Here is an 18398-nt window from a genome sequence, read left to right on the forward strand (position 1 = left end):
GGTGGCTCAGTTGGTTGGGCGACTGCCTTCGGCTCAGGTCATGATCCTGGAGTCCCTGGATCAAGTCCCGCATCGGGCTCCCTGCTCAGTGGGGAGTCTGCTTCTCCCTCTGACCCTCTCCCCTCTCATGTGCTCTCTGTCTCTCTCATTCTCTCTGTCTCAAATAAATAAATAAAATCTTTAAAAAAAAAAAAAAAATAGATGGGTACTGGCACAGGAAAAGACAAATAGGTCAGTAGAACAGAGAGCAGAGTCTACAAATGAGCTCTCAGAAGAGAAAGAGATACACACATATACATATATAAATGAATTTACTTTATCTATCTATATATGAATTTATTCTCTGATAAGCATATAAATTTCATAAAGAAAAAAACCATGATAGGATACACAGCTAACTGCTGATGTGGTTGTCTCCAGGAAACAGGATGAAACAATGGGAAGTACTTTTCCCTTTATATACTTCTAAGTTAAATTTGTTTGTTGTAAAGTCACAAGTATTACCGCTATAATTTTTTCAAGATTTATTTATTTGAGAGAGAGAGAGCATGAGCCAGAGGGGCAGAGGGAGGGGGAGAGAGAATCTTAAGCAGATTCCACACTCAGTGCAGAGCCTGATGTGGAACTAGATCTCACAACACTGAGATCATGACCTGAGCGGAAACCAAGAGTCGGACGCTTAACTGACTGAGCCACCAGGCGCCCCATACCTCTATAATTTTTTAATATTAAAAAAAAATCAAACAACACATTGTAGAAATATAAACTAGTAGACTCTTCCAGGAGCAACTGGGCAATAGCTACTGAAATTTACAACATTCACGCACCTCGACCCAGCATTTCTATTTCGGTGACTTTTTCCTACAGCAACATTCCAGCATATACTTTACAAGATACGTACCTGAATATTCATTAGCAACACTCATTATAAGAACAAAATACTAGGAAAAAATTCAAATGTCCATCAATAGGAAACCAAACAAATGAATTATGGCACGTCTACGCAGTGACATCTAGATCAGTGGGGTCATGGCAGGAAACAGATGGCACACGCAAAGGGGTTAACCAAAGGAAGTTAACCATGGGGTTTTTTATAACTGTGTGATCAGAGTTAAAGGAACCGACCAGGGGTGGTGAAGCATCCAGGGGCTCTCAACAGTAGGAAGCTACTCCTGCCTTCGAGGTGAAAGAGCAAGAAACAGAAAGGTGTCCCTGGAAAAGAGAGGCCAGCCATCAGGAGCGGTGCTAAGGAGCGAACAGCGGCTCCTGGAGCCCCAGCAAGGGGCGGAGGGGCTAAGAAAGGCTCTGACTTCTCTCATCACTCGCCCTCTGATCCCTGTCAGTGTCTTTTATCAGCTGATTCCAACTGGAAGCCAGAGGGCAAGGAAGCCGAGATGATGCCATTCTTCGAGGTCAGATACCAGCACAGAGGGTACAATGGATAATGGATCAATGAGGGCAGGAGGATAACACGTATAGAGTATGAGGTACTGGTGAGACAGAATGAGGCACAGCTGTACGTCCTGACATGGGAAAAGCGTCTAGTCTACACTGCTAAATGAAAAATAATCTAGTTGTAGAATAGTAATGTACATGTACGTATGGCCACATACTGGTGATAACAAACAAGGGCGACAGCAATACTGAAAATTAAGGTTACATATTCAGTACATACTTAATATGCACCAAACTGTAGACGATGTCTATCTCCGAAAAGTGGAGGGGGGTGTTTTTCACAATCTACTTATTAGTATATTTATTTTTAATTTTTATTTTTATATTTATGCACATAACAAAGTTTTCAAATTGAAACAGAAATTAGAGACTTGCAATTCCAGCAACACAAAGGACCATGTATCCCAGCCGGTGCTCCCAGTGAAAACAAATTTAAGGTAGAAGCAGCCTGCCTACAAAAGGCAGGTGGCTGGGCGCCTGGGTGGCTCAGTCGTTAAGCGTCTGCCTTCGGCTCAGGTCATGATCCCAGGGTCCTGGGATCGAGTCCCACATAGGGCTCCCTGCTCATCGGGAAGCCTGCTTCTCCCTCTCCCACTCCCCCTGCTTGTGTTCCTGCTCTCGCTGTCTCTCTCTCTGTCAAATTAAAAAAAAAAAAAAAGGCAGGTGGCTGTTGGAAAGCCTTTCCTTTCCAAAGGCAGCTGGTCCCAGCCCCTCCCCCGTCTTCCTGTCCTGAATGCAGATCTGATACCTGCACTGCCACGGCCACACAGTGACCACAACCCGAAGCCCCGGCAGACGCACGACCACAGGCCATCGGTCAGTCAACAGATTTGCCCGTCGACTGAGCAAATATCACGGTGAGAAGACAGAACTGATCACCTACTTTACTTCTATCTTTTCCATTACGGGAGAAGGATCTTCAAATGAAGAGGTGGAACAAACACCCAAAGAGGAAAGTGATTTCCAAAAGTGGATGGCATACAGAGAAGTAAGAGCTTAAAATAAGTCAAAACCTTCAAGATAAGGAAAAGAACTCAAGATTCTGAAAGAGATAAAATTTCAAACTCACTGCTAGGACAAATGCTTGAGGCTGTGGGGGGGAACTGGTCTCACACACTGCTTGGTGATGGGAAGGACTGGGCCATGTCTAATGAAATTACACATGCTTTTGCCCTTTATCCCAATAATCTCACTTTTAAGAAACTATCCCAAGGGCGCCTGGGTGGCTCAGTCAGTTGAGCATCCTATTCTTGATCTTGGCTCAGGTCATGATCTCAGGGTCGTGGGATCGAGCCCCGCATTGGGCTCTGCCCTCAACACAGAGTCTGCTTGATTTTCACCTCTGAAACCCTTCTTGAATCCATCCGTCCCTCCATCTTCACTAACACCATCCCATTTCAAGTCACTGTAATCTTTGGCCTGGACTCCTACTACAGCCCTCTGGTTAGCCTCCCATACTCATTCTTGATCCTCTGACTCATTCTCCACACAGCAGCCAATGTGAATTTATCTCACTCCCGGGCTTAAACTTTTCACAAATATCCCACTATCCATAGGGTAAGGGCGCAAATCCCTTAACGGGGCCTGTAAGGCTCGGTGTGCTCGGCGTGCTCTGGCCCCTGCCTGCCTCTTTCCATGTCTCTTACCATCTCCTACACCTCACCCCGATGGGTCCGCGACACTGACCATCTTTCAGTGTTTCCCAGTCCCCACGCCCTCTCCCGAGGTCAGGCTGACGCTGTCCTGACCCTCCCGTGTCATCTCACCAGCTCCCACTCAGCCTCAAATCCTCAGCTTCAAGGTTAATTCCGCAGAGAAACCTCACCCATCTCCATACTTCAGGTTAGGTCTCCCTGTTATAAATTGCCACAGCAGCTGTTTATCCTCATCCCAGTATGCAAGGCACTTAGAATCTTACGAGTATTTACAGTAATTTGTTTAACATTTATATTCTGGCTACTCCGGGCAGGGAGCACGTCTACTTTGTTCACCACTGTATCCCTGGCAGGTATTCAAGAACGATCTGCTCACTGACTGAATATTCAGTCAGTTACAGTATGCTCAAAAAAAGGGACAAAAGGGGGGCACCTGGGTGGCTCAGATGGTTAAGGGTCTGCCTCCGGCTCAGGTCATGATCCCAGGTCCTGGGATCGAGTTCCGCATCGGGCTTCCTGCTAGGCAGGGAGCCTGCTTCTCCCTCTGCCTCTGCCTCTCTCTCTCTCTGACTCTCATGAATAAATAAATAAAATATATATTTTTAAAAAGGGACAAAAGGTATATAATGCTAGGTTATTTTAATTTAGCCATAAAAAGAAAATTATATAAATATCTGAGTTCACTAAAACAAACTGCACCAAACTCCTGTCATTTCTAAAACAGCCTACAGTATGGTTATTTTCTGAACTATACCTGGCAACAATTTTTAGTCTAAAATGGCAGAATTTTGCTGACCTTCAAATATCAGCCATACTGGATATAAACTCATGTATGACAAAAGTATGCAGAGCAAAAACCACAAAGCATTTCCTGAGCATGTCTCCTGTGAATATTTTTGAGGCAAGCTAATTAGAAGTTATCATACACCGTACTATTTATTATCCAGTTTCCCAAAAAAAGTTACTGAAAAGCTCATCAATTTTTTAACAAACATTTTTGCTGAATGCACACCTCCTATTCAGATGTTATGCATGACTAGGCAGATTTATGTAGTTAATTAATATGCAATATGTTAAATTATTCTATGCAGAGGAACCATGCATTTTCTAATTGCAGGATAAGTTAACAGTGTTAATATTCATATAGCACTTACTGTGGACCAACCACAGTTCTAAGAGTTTTGAACAATTTAACTCACTGAATCTTCTCACCAATCCTATGAGGTTATCGTTCCCATTACATACAGAAAAAACTGAGGCACAGAGAGGTTGAATTATCTTAAGATCACAGAGCTAGTAAATGGCAAAGCCAGGATTCAAATCCCAATGATCTGGCTTCAGTCACGTAACTTTTTTCATCTGAAGAGGTGCTAGAGTATATCAAAACAACAATAAAAAGAAATCAGTACAGGATCTAAACAAAAATGCTGCAACACAGTGGAAGAAAGGAATGGGGAGGGCTGGGGCAAAACATGGTAGATGAAGACCACAGGACAGAAAAAATGTGGTTACAGAACAGATAAAGATCATTAACAGAGATTACCCCAATTCCACCCACTCCCAAATGGCTCTATAAAACAAGACCTAACTAAGAGCAGACATGAAAGGGAGAGCTCAGGGAAAAAATACTAAGACAACGCCACTTTTCTGAATAAAGTAAAATGAGCATTTAGGAAGACTGTACAAAGAAAAATAACACCATCACAGAAATGAAAGCCTCAGCGGTAGACAACAAAGTGGTCACTGCTAAAAAGACATTAAGAATCATGAAAGCAATGGTGGGGGCGCCTCGCTGACTCAGGGGGTGGAGTGTGCGGCTCTTGATCTCGGGATTTGAGCCCCATATTGGGTGTAGAGCTTACTTTAAAAAAGTAAAATTGGAAGGGAGGGAGGGAGGGAGAAAATGATGGTGGATTTAAAAAAAGCAAGATAAAATGAAAAAGAATAAGGGCACCTGGGTGGCTCAGCCAATTAAATGTCTGCCTTCCCTTCAGCTCAGGTCATGATCCTCCCTCTCCCCCATCCCTCGCCCCTCCCCCGCTCATGCTCACGCGCGCGCACCCGCTCTCTCTCTCTCAAATAAATAAAATCTTTTAAAAAAAATGAAAAAGAATAAAAAGTGTAAAAGGATTACTAAAACATGCTGCAATAGTAGCCATAAGAGATCCAGCGTAAGCATAATTGGTGTCTGAAAAAGAGAACCGGGCAAACAGAACAGAAAAAGATATGTAAAAATGGACTAGAGTGAGCTGGGCTGAGGGCGAGTTGGTCCAAAGATACAGTGTCCCGGCTTCTCCAAACCACAGCAGGGCTAGGGGCAAGGATAACCTTGGGACCCCCCCAAAGGGAATTAAAAAGCTAGGGGGAAGCTGAGGTCCCGATGACTCCTGCATGGGTTACAGATTTACTGCCTTTCAGCTCCACTGTCACCCTGTTTGCTTGCTCGGTCAAGATGGGTCTGCACCCATGAAGTAGTTTTCTTTGCCGCTTGGCATGATATTGAGCTCTGTCAGTAGAAGGTGCTGAAGAGCCACTGCAGGAGGACGAAGGGGTTTTGTTTCTGGGTTCCGGTGTGTTCCTCCGGGTAGGCTCCTATAGCCCACCTGGCTTGTCCAGTGCCCGGCTATGAGCCGTGAACAGTAGCAGCCAACAGCCGCCCTCAACACCCCTCTTGGGCAGTTTTGCAGCAGAGTGAGACCCCTCTGTGCAAACAGCTTCCCCCCAACACCCCAGAAGGCTGATTTCCAGCCAATCCCACCATGCAGCACCACAATAACTCATTTGCAACCCATTGAGCCATGGTCATGTCCACTACACCCTGAAGTCTGGATCTCAGCCTGCGCCAGGTGTGGGGTAGACTGGGGGGTTCTTCATTTAGCACTCTCTCTCAGCCCCAGGGTGCTGGTTACTCCTTACATGTGCTACATCTATATTCTTCTGGAGTTCTCTTTACTTCTTTAGAAAAGCTTTACTGAGGTATCCTTCAGATACCATACAATTCACCCATTCAAAGGAGACATTTCAGTGCTTCTGGTATTTTCACACAGTTGGGCAAACATTACCACAATCAATTTTAGAACATTTCCGTTACTCCAAAATGATATCCTGCACCCCTGAGCTGCCCAACCTCCTGCCCAACCTCCCATTCTCTGAGCCCTAAGCAACCACTAATCTACTTTCTGTTCTATAGAACGAGCAAATGTTTATAGACATTTCATATATAAGGAATCATACAATATATGGTCCTTGGTGACAGGTTCCTTTCACCTAGCCTGATGTTTTCAAGGTTCACATATGTTGTAGCATGGATCAGTACTGCATTTCTTTTTAGCGCCAAATAACATTCCATCATATGAACATAAATCACATTTTATTTGTCCAATTACCAGTTGATGGACGTTTGGGTTGTTTCCACTTTTTGGCAGAATGATGCTTCTAGGAACACTGATGTACAAGTTTTTTTTGTGTGTTTTTTTTTTAAAGATTTTATTTATTTATTTGACAGAGAGAGACACAGCGAGAGAGGGAACACAAGCAGGGGGAGTGGGAGAGGGAGAAGCAGGCTCCCCACAGAGCAGAGAGCCCAATGCAGGGCTCGATCCCAGGACCCTGGGATCATGACCTGAGCTGAAGGCAGTCGCTTAACCAACTGAACCACCCAGACGCCCATGATGTACAAGTTTTTACATGGACGTAAATTTTAATTTCTCTTGGGTACATACCTAGAGAAGGACTTGGGTACGCCTACGAGTGATACATACCTGGGTCACGTGGTAACTCTCTACACCGAACTGTTTGAGGAAATGCCAGCTGTACCATTTTACGTTTCCATCAGCAACGCATGAGAGTTCTGATTTCTCCACACCCGTGCCAACACTAGTGATTATCTGTCTTTTTGATTATAGCTGTCCTAGTGGGTGTGAACCAAGCAAATGGAACAACATATATATATATAAATATATACTATAAATTATAAGTATATAATATATAAATATATATAACATACACACACACACACACACACACACACATATATATATATATATGCAAAAATGGATAATCAGAGAGACCTGGGGTGAGGCTAAGTGTCTCATTCTGGTTTTGCTTTGCATTCCCCTGATGGCTAATGGTGTTGAGCATCCTTCCATGTGCTTATTTCTTTACTTCTTACTAGCTGAGCTCATGTTACTCCAAATCCCTGTTATAGTTAATAATTCTTACATTAAAGTTTACCTGCTCAAAATACCATGTGGTTTCTCTCTCCTGACTGGACCCAGACTCCTGTAACACAGGTGGTCAATGACTTTCTAAGTAGAAATTAGATATCCACCAAGGTTATAAAAATACAGGACAGAAGCTGAAAGCTGAAAAATATTTTGTCTCTGATCAGATGCTCCCTTTAGAAGTAGCTGAGGAAAAGCCAGGTTGGGGGGAGTGTGGGGTGGGGTGTGGAGGGATCCAAGGGAACACAACTTTCAGTTCATCTTTGTTTTTACCCAAAAAACAAACAAGCAAACAAAATGACCCTTTCTGAATAGGAGCTGTTAAGGTTTGGTTTTAAGGGGGTTTTGGTTAATGGTGTTTTAATGGTGTTCGGGGGACAAGGTTGTAGACATGATGTTTTATTTGGAAAAGGTAAATTCTATGTGTAAGATTAAAAATGCTGAATACAATCAGTCTTGAGAAAATTCAACTGGAATGTGTGAAAACATGACCCTCCTTTGCCTGGGCCAACTGAGATCAAAGGGTGGGGGCTGGTGTTGAAGGGGGCTGGGAGATGGCCATGTGTCCAGAAAACCAGACACAGAGAACTGTAGGCTGAGAGCAGTCAGGAACCACAGTCACACGTGGGCATGCACAGCAGTGCTCCAGTGAAGCCTGCCGGCCCGTCTGCCAGGAGCCCAGCTGCGTGCCATGTGTGGGCACAGAACATGGAGCAAAACCATAAAAACATGCCTGGGAATTTAAAAACTTTAAATTCAAGATACTGTTTTCTCTGGTGAAGAGGGAAAGAGACTAGGGAAAAATACATAGGGGGCATTTACTGGAAATGTAGCATTCTATTTCTCGAAGCAAAACAAACAAAACAAAACCCTGAAGCGATATGGCATATTAAACTTAGTGACGGGGCACCTGGAAGGCTCAGCTGGTTAAGCGTCCAACTTTCGGTTTTGGTTCAGGTCATGATCTCAGGGTTGTGGGACTGAGCCCCATGTGGGGCTCCGCACTCAGTGCAGAGTCTGCTTAAGACTCTTTCTCCCTGGGGCGCCTGGCTGGCTCAGTCGTTAGGCATCTGCCTTCAGCTCGGGTCGTGGTCCCAGGGTCCTGGGATGGAGCCCCGCGTCGGGCTCCCTGCTCGGCCGGAAGCCTGCTTCTCCCTCCCCCGCTCCCCCTGCTTGTGTTCCCTCTCTCTCTCTCTGTCTCTCTGTCAAATGGATAAATAAAATCTTTTTTAAAAATAAATTAATTAAAAAAAAAAACAGAAAGACTCTCCCTCTCTGCCCCTCCCTGCCGCACATGCACACACACAGTCTCTCTCTCTCTCTCTAATAAATAATAAAATATGGGCTAAATGTTCCCTTTCATTGCTGTTATTTGAGACTCTAAATGTCTTAGGCCTATGTAGTAGTTCCATATTCTTTATCTGCCCATGTCTTTAACATATATGTAATATTACATATTTTATATATATTAACATACAAATAGATAACATATTAGTCTAATGTATATAACATCCATCGTAACATATGTCCAGGCAGAAGCCATTATTAGGCACCTGAGTACAACAGTAGGAGCACAGTGCAGTACCTGTCCTCGAGAGCAGTGTGATGCAGGCAGAGTATAAACAACATTATGAGATGATGGAAATTAACAACCATCTGCAACATTTAGGAAAAGCTTCAGCAAAGAAGGTGAAGCAGTAAAAGTGTAGGAGAGGCATTAGATGCCGTGCTAAAGAATCTGAAATCCATCCCATCGGCAATAAAGAACCACTAGGGGATTAAGAGACATGACAGTCAAATCTGTAGTTTAGGAAGATCACTGGAGTAGCGGGATGGAGCACAGCCTGGAGAAGACTAAGCCAAGAGCAGGACGAGGCCACTGCAACAGCTCAGACCCTTTGCCTTCAGAGAGGATGGACATCTCAGAGGGTACTCGGCATGATGCACCATGGCACAGAAAGGAAACAAAACTCTTCTTGATAAATGCTTCTGGTATTTAGCCTCAACTGACATTCACACAATCCCTCTGTCAAATGTCTCGTGGCACATGAGGCTCAGGAAGAATCCTCAGGGAGTGTGAAATCCCACAGCACGGAGGAGATGGGCACCATCATTTGCTCACCCGCTTTGGGATGTAGTGCAGTTTATGCTTTACAGAATGACATGAATGTGGCTAATCTCCTAAGAACTGAATCTTTTAAATAGGATCATAACCAAATGTGACATTGAGATGGTGAGTAACCACAAAATCTTAAACCTCAAAGCAGTTCTCTAAGCATTGTTTGGCTGAGGACGTATAAGATTTCTAGAACTAGGGGGGCCTGGCTGGCTCAGTCAGTGGAGCACACAACTCTTGATCTCGGGGCTGTGAGTTCGAGCCCCACGTTGCGTGTAGAGATTCCTTAAAAATAAAATCTTTAGGGGTGTCTGGGTGGCTCAGGTAAGTGTCGGACTCCTTATCTCAGCCCAGGTCTCGATCTCAGGATTGTAAGCTCAAGCCCAGGGCTCCACACTGGGCATGGCGCCTACATAAAAAATAAATAAATAAAAAATGGGGTGCCTGGGTGGCTCAGTCGGTTAAGCGTCTGCCTTCGGCTTAGGTCATGATCCCAGGGTCCTGGGATCGAGCCCCGCATCGGGCTCCCTGCTCAGTGGGGAGCCTGCTTCTCCCTCTCCTCCCCGCTCAGTGTTCTCACTCGCTATCTCTGTCTCTGGCTCTCAAATAAATAAATAAAATCTTTAAAAAAATAAATAAAAATAAAATAAATAAATAAAAAATCAAATAAAATCTAAAAAAAAAAAAAACAAAAAATGATTTCTAGACCTAAAAGAGCAGTTGTGTATTTTTCTTTTAGAAAAATACTGGTGTTCCAAGTTTGCTGACCATTACTGGCAATGGCAAGTATCCGTTAGCAGTATGGTACTTAAGCAGTTATTCCAAAAATATTCACAACTGTTCTTTCAAGATAAAAGACATGTCTTAACCAAAGCTAGAAACTAGTTACTTTTTTAAAAGAAACTATGTTGACTGCATTTTGAAAACTGATGTTTGGGGGACTCCAAAAGTCGGTTCAGTGTTGGACTCTTGATTTCAGCTTAGGTCATGATCTCAGGGTTGTGAGATGGAGCCTCACATTGTGCTCCACACTGGGCGTGGGGCCTGCTTAAGATGCTCTCTCTCTCTCCCTCTGCCCCTCACCCCCTCTCTCTAAAACAAAATAAAAAACAAAAACTGATGTTTGGTCGTGTTTCCACCTTATTTCATTTTGTTGCCAAAAAGATATAAAAGTGTCATGTATAGGGGCGCCTGGGTGGCTCAGTTGTTTGGGCACCTGCCTTCGGCTCAGGTCATGGTCCCAGGGTTCTGGGATCGAGCCCCGCATTGAGCCCCGCATCGGGCTCCCAGCTCAGCGGGAAGCCTGCTTCTGCCTCTCCCACTCCCCCTGCTTGTGTTCCCTCTCTCGCTGTGTCTCTCTCTGTCAAATAATTAAATAAAATCTTTTTTAAAAAATAAAATAAAATAAAAAACTCACTGGTAGGGCACCTGGCTGGGTCAGTCCAAAGAGCATGTGACTACTGATCTCGGGGAGTGAGTCTGAGCCCCACACTGGGTGTAGAAATTACTTAAATTAATTAATTAATTAAGGGAAAAAAACTTAGCCATAGAATTTTCTTTTCTTTTTTAAAAGATTTCCTATTTTTTAAAAGATTTTATTTGTTTATTTGACAGAGAGAGATCAAGAGCGCACACAAGCAGGGGGAGCGGCAGGCAGAGGGAGAAGCAGGCTCCCCTCTGAGCAGGGAGCCCGACATGGGGCTCGATCCCAGGACCCTGGGATCATGACCTGAGCCGAAGGCAGACGCTTAACCAACTGAGCCACTCAGGCGCCCCTTCTCTTTTTTAATAAAAACTTTTAAGTAATCTCTACACACAATGTGGGGCTTGAACTCAAACTCACAACCCGAAAATCAAAAATCACACACTCCACCAACCGAGCCAGCCAGGTGCCTGTCATAGAATTTTTAACCCTTTCAACATATTTCAAACAAAAGGTTTCAGTGGGTTTTTAAGTCATGTCAAAAATACATAAACATGCCATCTTTCATTATTTTCTAAGAAAGCTGACATCAAGGAAAAGGGGAAATGTACTGAGGTGTAGACAAATAATGGTAAGACAAGAAGACAGTAGATGACATTTAATCAGAGCAACATATATTAAGTTGTACAGGAGCTCAGAGGGGAGGAACTCCCGTCAACCAGGATGACCAGGGAGGAATCTAATGGAAAACAAATCTGATTAAAGCCCCATTATCATCTTTAAAACCATGCTCAGAAGAAGACTGAAGAGGAGAAGCACTTCAGGGGGAAGCAGTCAACGAGGCCAGGCCCAAGAAGTATGCAGTCCGGTCGCACATGCAGTGTGCCTGTTACAGTAACACCAGGGCAGGAGCGTGTGCACTTGTGGGTGAGGGCGGGGAACAGCTGAAGAGCCATATATAATTTGTTGGCATTTAAAGAATGTGTACGTTGGTATGATATCCGTATCAGTCCTTCCCTTCTTGATCTCAGAATAATTCCCCATGCCTACCACTCCCAGACCAGCATTCACTAACCACTTAAGATGTACAAACATAACCACAATGTGGGCAGTGGCTATCTCAAGACAGTGGGATCGAAGGCTTATGAGCACCTACTATGAACCAGGTAATATCCTAAACGTTAGAAGTCTTAAAACTGTTATTTTTATTGTAAGAGGTCCCTTATGTTATCTAATAGCGCCAGGCTTTCTATTTGCTTGAATTCCCAGAGCAGCAACCTTGCAAGATAGGGATTTTTTACCCCACTTTACAAATTTGGAAACCAACAAGATACAAGGGGTTTTGGAGCTTGCCCAAGGTCATACTGCAGAAACTAGGGAAACCTTGATGGAAATCCTGGTCTGCAGACCCCTGTCCATGGTGCTCTCCTCCACCCCTGGGAAGGACCCCGACTACCCAGTCACATCACCGCCCTTGTCTAACTGGTGCCCTCCCCACACTCACCTCACTCTCATCTCTCCCCAGACATCAACATCCTTGTGTAGCAGGCACAGGACCACGGCTGCAAACCCCAGAACTTCCCCTGTCAGGGAAATGGGGTATTCACTCCTCCACCTCCTTCACACGCAGTCACCTTAATAAGAAACAAAGCTGATTTCCTACCTTTAAATCCTTCAGTGGCTCCTAATCACCTGCAGGATAAAGCTCTGACTCCTGAACTCACAAAGCCTTTGCAAGCTGCCTTTCGCAGCCTCCACACACTCCCTTTTCTCTCCTGCCGCTCAAGTGTCCTCAGGATGTAACCACACTCTCTCGTGTTTCTAGGCCATTACACACATTGTTTCCTGTCAGAAAGCCTTTCAAACCCACATCCACCCAGCTAATAACTAGCGATTCTCCAAGACCTAGGTTAGGTGTAAACTTTTCTGGAAAACCGTTATGTATAATCCCAGTGTGATACCAGGTCTCATTTTGGAGATCTCACAGGACCCTCAAAACACAGCCCTTGTGACAATGTATTTTAACTGCTGGCTTACTGGCTTCCGGTCCTACCAGACTATAGGCTCTTTTAGGCCAGGGACATCCCTTTCTTATTTACAATGCCATGATCCTAGCACAGGGCCTTGCACACAGCACCTGCTCAGTAAATATTTGGGGGATGACTGGAGTGCCTCGTGTGATGGGAGACACAGACATACCCACAACTAAGTAAAATAAAATACGACAAATGTGAAAATAAGAAAGGTGTGGTAAGAATGCTATCCAAGGAAAGGAAAAAAAGGTAAGAAAATCTAGGGAACCCTTCTACTTACATTCCTGGGCTTTCTCAAAGTTTTTTTTTAAACCCTGATGCTGCTGCTCCTGGTGATGTTCATGAACACGAGTGCTTACTCTGAACCAGGTGCTATGCAGAGCGTTTTACATAAACCAACTCTTCTGATTAGCCCTATGCACTGAAAACACCCTATGCACTTTACTGATAACCTCAGGCTCAAGAAGACACTTGCTCAATGTCAGACAATCAGTGGCAGAGACAAGATTTCAACCCAGATCTTGTCTCCTGAACCATGGCTCCAAACAGCACTCCATGTTTCTATTCTTTTTCGACAGTGAAATCTCAGGGTGCCTGGGTGGCTCAGTCGATTGAGCATCCAACTCTTGGTTTCAGCTCGGGTCATGGTCAGGAGATCCAGCCCCAATTTGGGTTCTGCACTCAGTGTGGAGTCTGCTTGAGATTGTCTGCCCCTCCCCCTTCTCTCTCTCTCAAATAAATAAAATCTTAAAAAAAAAAAAAGTGAAATCTCCTCCCCAAATACCAAAGTTTGATGGCCTCAAGGAAACCCAATAAAACCAACATTAAACTAAGATTCCTTCTTAGTTTAATTATACAAGTGAAAATGTACCTCCAGTTATTTCACTCTTCCTGGCTAAATAACTTGAATATAATTTAACTTTTTGGGGGATGCCTCAGGACCTTTCCTGTGTTCACTACTGAGGGCACTGTAAAACAGTGATGCCCTTGGCACGTCTCTGCTGGGACTAGGGTACACCAGCCTGCCCTTGTACCAGCAGCCCCGGCCTATAGGCATGTACAGTGCCTGTTATGGAGTCCTAACTTCCCAACCCACCCTCCTCCCATGCCTAGTTAGAGATCCTATTTCTTGCTACTGCCAATATGCTCGTCTCTAGCAGGCCATCTGATTTTGCTACCTCCAATCTTCTATGGACTGTGGTACTCATAAAAGATGTAGTAGTCCCTCATGTTGCCCACCAATTAGATCTGGCTCTTTGCTTTCCAGGCACATGCTAAGGTTGCAATTCCCTGCTCTTTTTTTTTTTTTTTTTTAAGATTTTATTTATTTATTATTTGAGAGAGAGAGAGCATGCATAGAGGAGGAGCAGAGGGGGAGGGACAAGGAGATTCTACGTTGAGCACAGAGCCCGATGCAGGGCTCAATCCCACGATCCTGAGAGCATGCATGACCTGAGCTGAAATCAAGAGTCGGACACTTAACCAACTGAGCCACCCAGGTGCCCCTCCCTCCTCTTCTTTAAAGTTAGGTATGGGGTGCCTGGGTGGCTCAGTTGGTTAAGCGACTGCCTTCGGCTCAGGTCATGATCCTGGAGTCCCAGGATCGAGTCCCGCATCGGGCTCCCTGCTCAGCAGGGAGTCTGCCTCTCCCTCTGACCCTCCTCCCTCTCATGCTCTCTCTCTATCATTCTCTCTCTCCCTCAATAAATAAATAAAAATCTTTTTTAAATAAATAAATAAATAAAGTTAGGTATGGCCATGTGACTTGCCTTAGCTGATGAAATGTGAAACGAAAGTGACACGTGCCATCTGGGGACCGTGCCCCCTAACCACCTTCTTTCACTCAATCAAAATGACCATCGAAACACTATGTTCAGATGGAGTTTCCATCAGCCTGGGTCCCTGACTGACTGACTGTGAGGAGCACAGTTCCCTGTGCACTCATGCTAATGAGAACTCAACTTTTGTTCTGTTAAGCCACTTAAGTCTTAATGGATTTTTGTTAATGCAGCCTAATCCAAGTTACCCAGATGAATACATCAGATCATCAAATCTCTTTTTTTTTTAAAGATTTTATTTTTAAGTAATCTCTACATCCAACGTGGGGCTCGAACTCACAACCCAGAGATCAAGAGTCACGTGCTCCACTGATGAGCCAGCCAGGTGACCCTCATCAGATCTCTTAGTAAGGAATTCTCTCACACAAATAACTTTCTTTACAGATTTTAAGATGAACATTTTGTTTGTACAAAGAATTTTCTTTGCATCCATCTTGGTTCAAAGCTATGTTCAATATAAAACACACCTGTCAAGTACCTACTGTATACAAAACACTGTGCTAGATGATGAAGACAGTCTATGTCTTGAAAAAGTTTCAGTCTTAGGTTGACAATTGCGCGAAAAAGGCAGACTCTAGTGTTATAATGGTTTAAAGGAGAGACAAGTCCCATCTAGATGGAAAGGAAAGTTTCACAAAGAAAGTTCCATATCACATGGCCCTGAACATGGGTAAGAACCAACAATTAGAGATTCAAGGGGGTCATTTAAGATAGAAAAAGCAACATAAGCAAAGATATGGAGCACAAACAGCAAAGCACAAAGAGCAAATAGTTCTTCTGACCTGGAAAATAGTAAAATCTAAGGGAATGGCAAGAAATGAGTTTACCCACAGTGTCTCTGCCAGGCTGATCTGTGCTAAATTCAACAGACAACGGGGACCTGTTAAAAGTCTTGACTGGGGAAGTGAGATAAGAAAAAAAAATATTGGGGGGGGGGTTCCGCAATAATTCAAGGGCATGATATCAATGACCCCAAATAAGCCTGATGACAGTAGAAATGGAAAGCAGCAGATGTCAAAAATAGTGCGGAGGTCTATCAGCAAGACCTGGCAACCAAGTGAACACAGGGGAGAGAAGGAAGGCAAGAGGGCATCTCAAGGTGCAGATCCTGAGTAGCCACAAGGACTGTCAGTCCACGCAGCTGAGATTAATCAGAAAAGTAACAAGAACCAACAAAGTGCTACTGTATATTTTTCTAATGGCTAGCTGAAGTAAATGCTACTACCTGTTCATCCTTTACTCTGCCTAAGACGTTACTTCTCCTTTTTTTTTTTTAAGATTTTATTTATTTATTTGACAGAGAGAGACACAGCGAGAGAGGAAACACCAGGAAGGGGAGTGGGAGAGGGAGAAGCAGGCTTCCCGCGGAGCAGGGAGCCCGACGTGGGGCTCAATCCCAGGACCCTGGGATCATGACCTGAGCCGAAGGCAGACGCTTAACGACTGAGCCACCCAGGCGCCCCAGTTACTTCTCCATTTGATGTGACCCACCTACCTTCTTTATACAAACTTACCTCCCAGTTTCTCCAACAAGAACCCCCTGGATTCACCCACGAGCATTTCAGGTTCTCCCCTGCCCACCCTGACCATCCTCACTTTCTCATTTCCTCCCTTGTTCTTCTTCATCCCCCAGGCCTACCCAGTCATGGCTCAAAGCAAGCCTCAGCTTCCCTGTGAAACCTTCCTCAAACACATGGGTTTCTCCTTTTCCCAGACTCTCCTACCTATTGTCTAGGAATTCTAGAGAGAGTATCATCAGTTATCAGTGTCCTGTGTGCCCTGTATTCCCACAACTATCTCCTAGGCTGATAAGAACAAGTCTCTCACATGACAGGTCTTCAGTTTCCCCACATTCTTACTGCCTTTGTACATAATATGTACTCATTAGACACTTTATTGATGATCCAAAGTCAATTACTCTAAGAACATGCACATCTTATTCCCTCTTTAATAACTTACTTTTATTAAACCACGACTACACATTTAGACATGCAAAATGGTGAGGTTCATCACTTAATACTTCAAGATGTCTTTGAGTGAAGAATCTTTCATCTTAGGAGCTGCTATTGCCTTAAGAGGTGATTTGAAAACACCATTGGGTCCTTTTGACTTTTAGGTACACCAAACAGTTCAACGATCATCTCTCTAAGGCGATTTGAACTGAGAAATAACCTAATTTTCCATGAGGATTATCTTACTTTCAGGAACCTAATAAGTGCTTTCGTTCTACCTTCAAGTTCAACTAGGTATAGTATAGACAACTCAAACTATATCCACAAAAAAGTTCCCAGTTTTTAGAAAATAACAGCTGATTTCACTGGTCTCTCTCTCTCAACTACCTACTATGATTTAGTTCACACGTTCCACTCCTTCCTCGTTTGTGAGGGAAGCGCAAACAGAAATGAAGTTTACTGAGGAATCATTAAAATGAGCAGTGGTACAAAAGAAATCCAAAACATTCGTGGGACACCATCCTCCCCCAAACCTGCTCTCATCACGAAGATACTTCGTCTTGCAAGCAAAATCCCCGAATTAACAATGGGTAGAAGTGCCAGAAGGAAAGGAAGCCAGAGAGGCGTCCTTCGCCCATCAAACTGACCCGGTCCCCTGAACGTCTAGATGCGAGTAGAGCAGTAAGCAATGACAACCGCTACCCAGTGCGCTGCAGATTCCCGCTCAAGCTTTCCCTGGACTTTTCCTTCCTCTTCCCACAGCGGAGGCCCGCTCGCCGGTCCCTCCTCTGCGCCAAGGTGCGCAGCGCTGCGGGGTCTCGCACGCAGGTGACCTCACACCGCGCGGCCCGGGTCCAGCCGTCCTCCCCCGAGGCCTGGCTGCCCACCCCTCCCCCTTTCCCGGGTGAGGTCGCCCGGCGGCCGCGTTCCGGGCCCGAGCCCCCAGTCCGAGCCGGACCTCATTGCTCGGGGGAGGGGGGGCGGGAGCAGCTAGGCCATGCCCCCACCCTCCCTTCCCCAGCGCGAGCGGCCAGGCTCCGCGCCCCGCCGGGAGCCGGGGCGGCGGGGGAGGGGAGGGGCGGCGCGGCCACCGTTAGCCGCGGTGGCTGCCGCGCCCCGACGCGCGCACGGCGGGCCCTTACCGCAGCGGAGAGGGAGGCAGCGGGGAGGCGGCACCCGGCCCGACGCGGGCGGGAAGGCGGAGGCCAGGGTGCAGGCGGCCGCGACAGCCGCGGGGGAGCCCGGCGGGCGCCCACGACGCGGTGGGCTGCATGGGCGCCGCCATAGTGGGGACGCAGCGGCGGGCGGAGCGCGCGGCCGCGACCCGAGGACGGCGCGACCACCAATCCCGCTCTCCGCCTCAGCGCCCTCGCCGGGGGTCGGGCATCCGCGGCCAATGGGGCCGCGGGAGCCGGGCGGGGCGCCGGGCTGACCAATGCAGAGCTGCGCTGCGGGCAGCGGGCGAGCGCAAGCTCGCCGAGGCCCAATAGGCACGGGCACCCCCGGTTCCCCGGCCCGCCCACCCCGCCCTCCGCGGGGACCTGGGCTGCGGGCGGTGCGGAGCCGCGTCGGGCCGAGCCCGCCCGGCCTGCAGGTCAGCGCGGACGCCTCGCCTCGGCTTCCCGGAGCACATCCGCCGCCTGAAGCAATCCTCCCCCGGCCTCACGCCCGGGAGACGGACATCTGATGCCCGCGGGCGTGAC

General features: G+C 46.0%; 1 protein-coding gene across 8 annotated transcripts in view; it reads right to left on the bottom strand.

Annotated features, from left to right (window-relative positions):
• ST3GAL3 (ST3 beta-galactoside alpha-2,3-sialyltransferase 3) overlaps window positions 1–18147 on the bottom strand; it is a 183484-nt gene extending 165337 nt beyond the window's left edge. For 2 of the 8 annotated variants that reach the window (XM_035018780.1, XM_035018779.1), the window contains exon 1: window positions 17838–18062. The gene's annotated coding sequence lies outside the window, so the exon portion shown is untranslated. Of the gene's footprint in view, window positions 1–12376; window positions 12502–17837 lie in introns of those variants that run through there. The other 6 variants (XM_035018781.1, XM_035018786.1, XM_035018785.1 and 3 more) reach the window with 6 other exon arrangements.
• Between the last annotated feature and the right edge of the window lie 251 nt (window positions 18148–18398).

The sequence above is a fragment of the Mirounga leonina genome, unplaced genomic scaffold (assembly GCF_011800145.1).
Source record: "Mirounga leonina isolate KUSES-001 unplaced genomic scaffold, KU_Mleo_1.0 Mir_173, whole genome shotgun sequence".
NCBI classification, from domain to species: Eukaryota; Metazoa; Chordata; class Mammalia; order Carnivora; family Phocidae; genus Mirounga; species Mirounga leonina.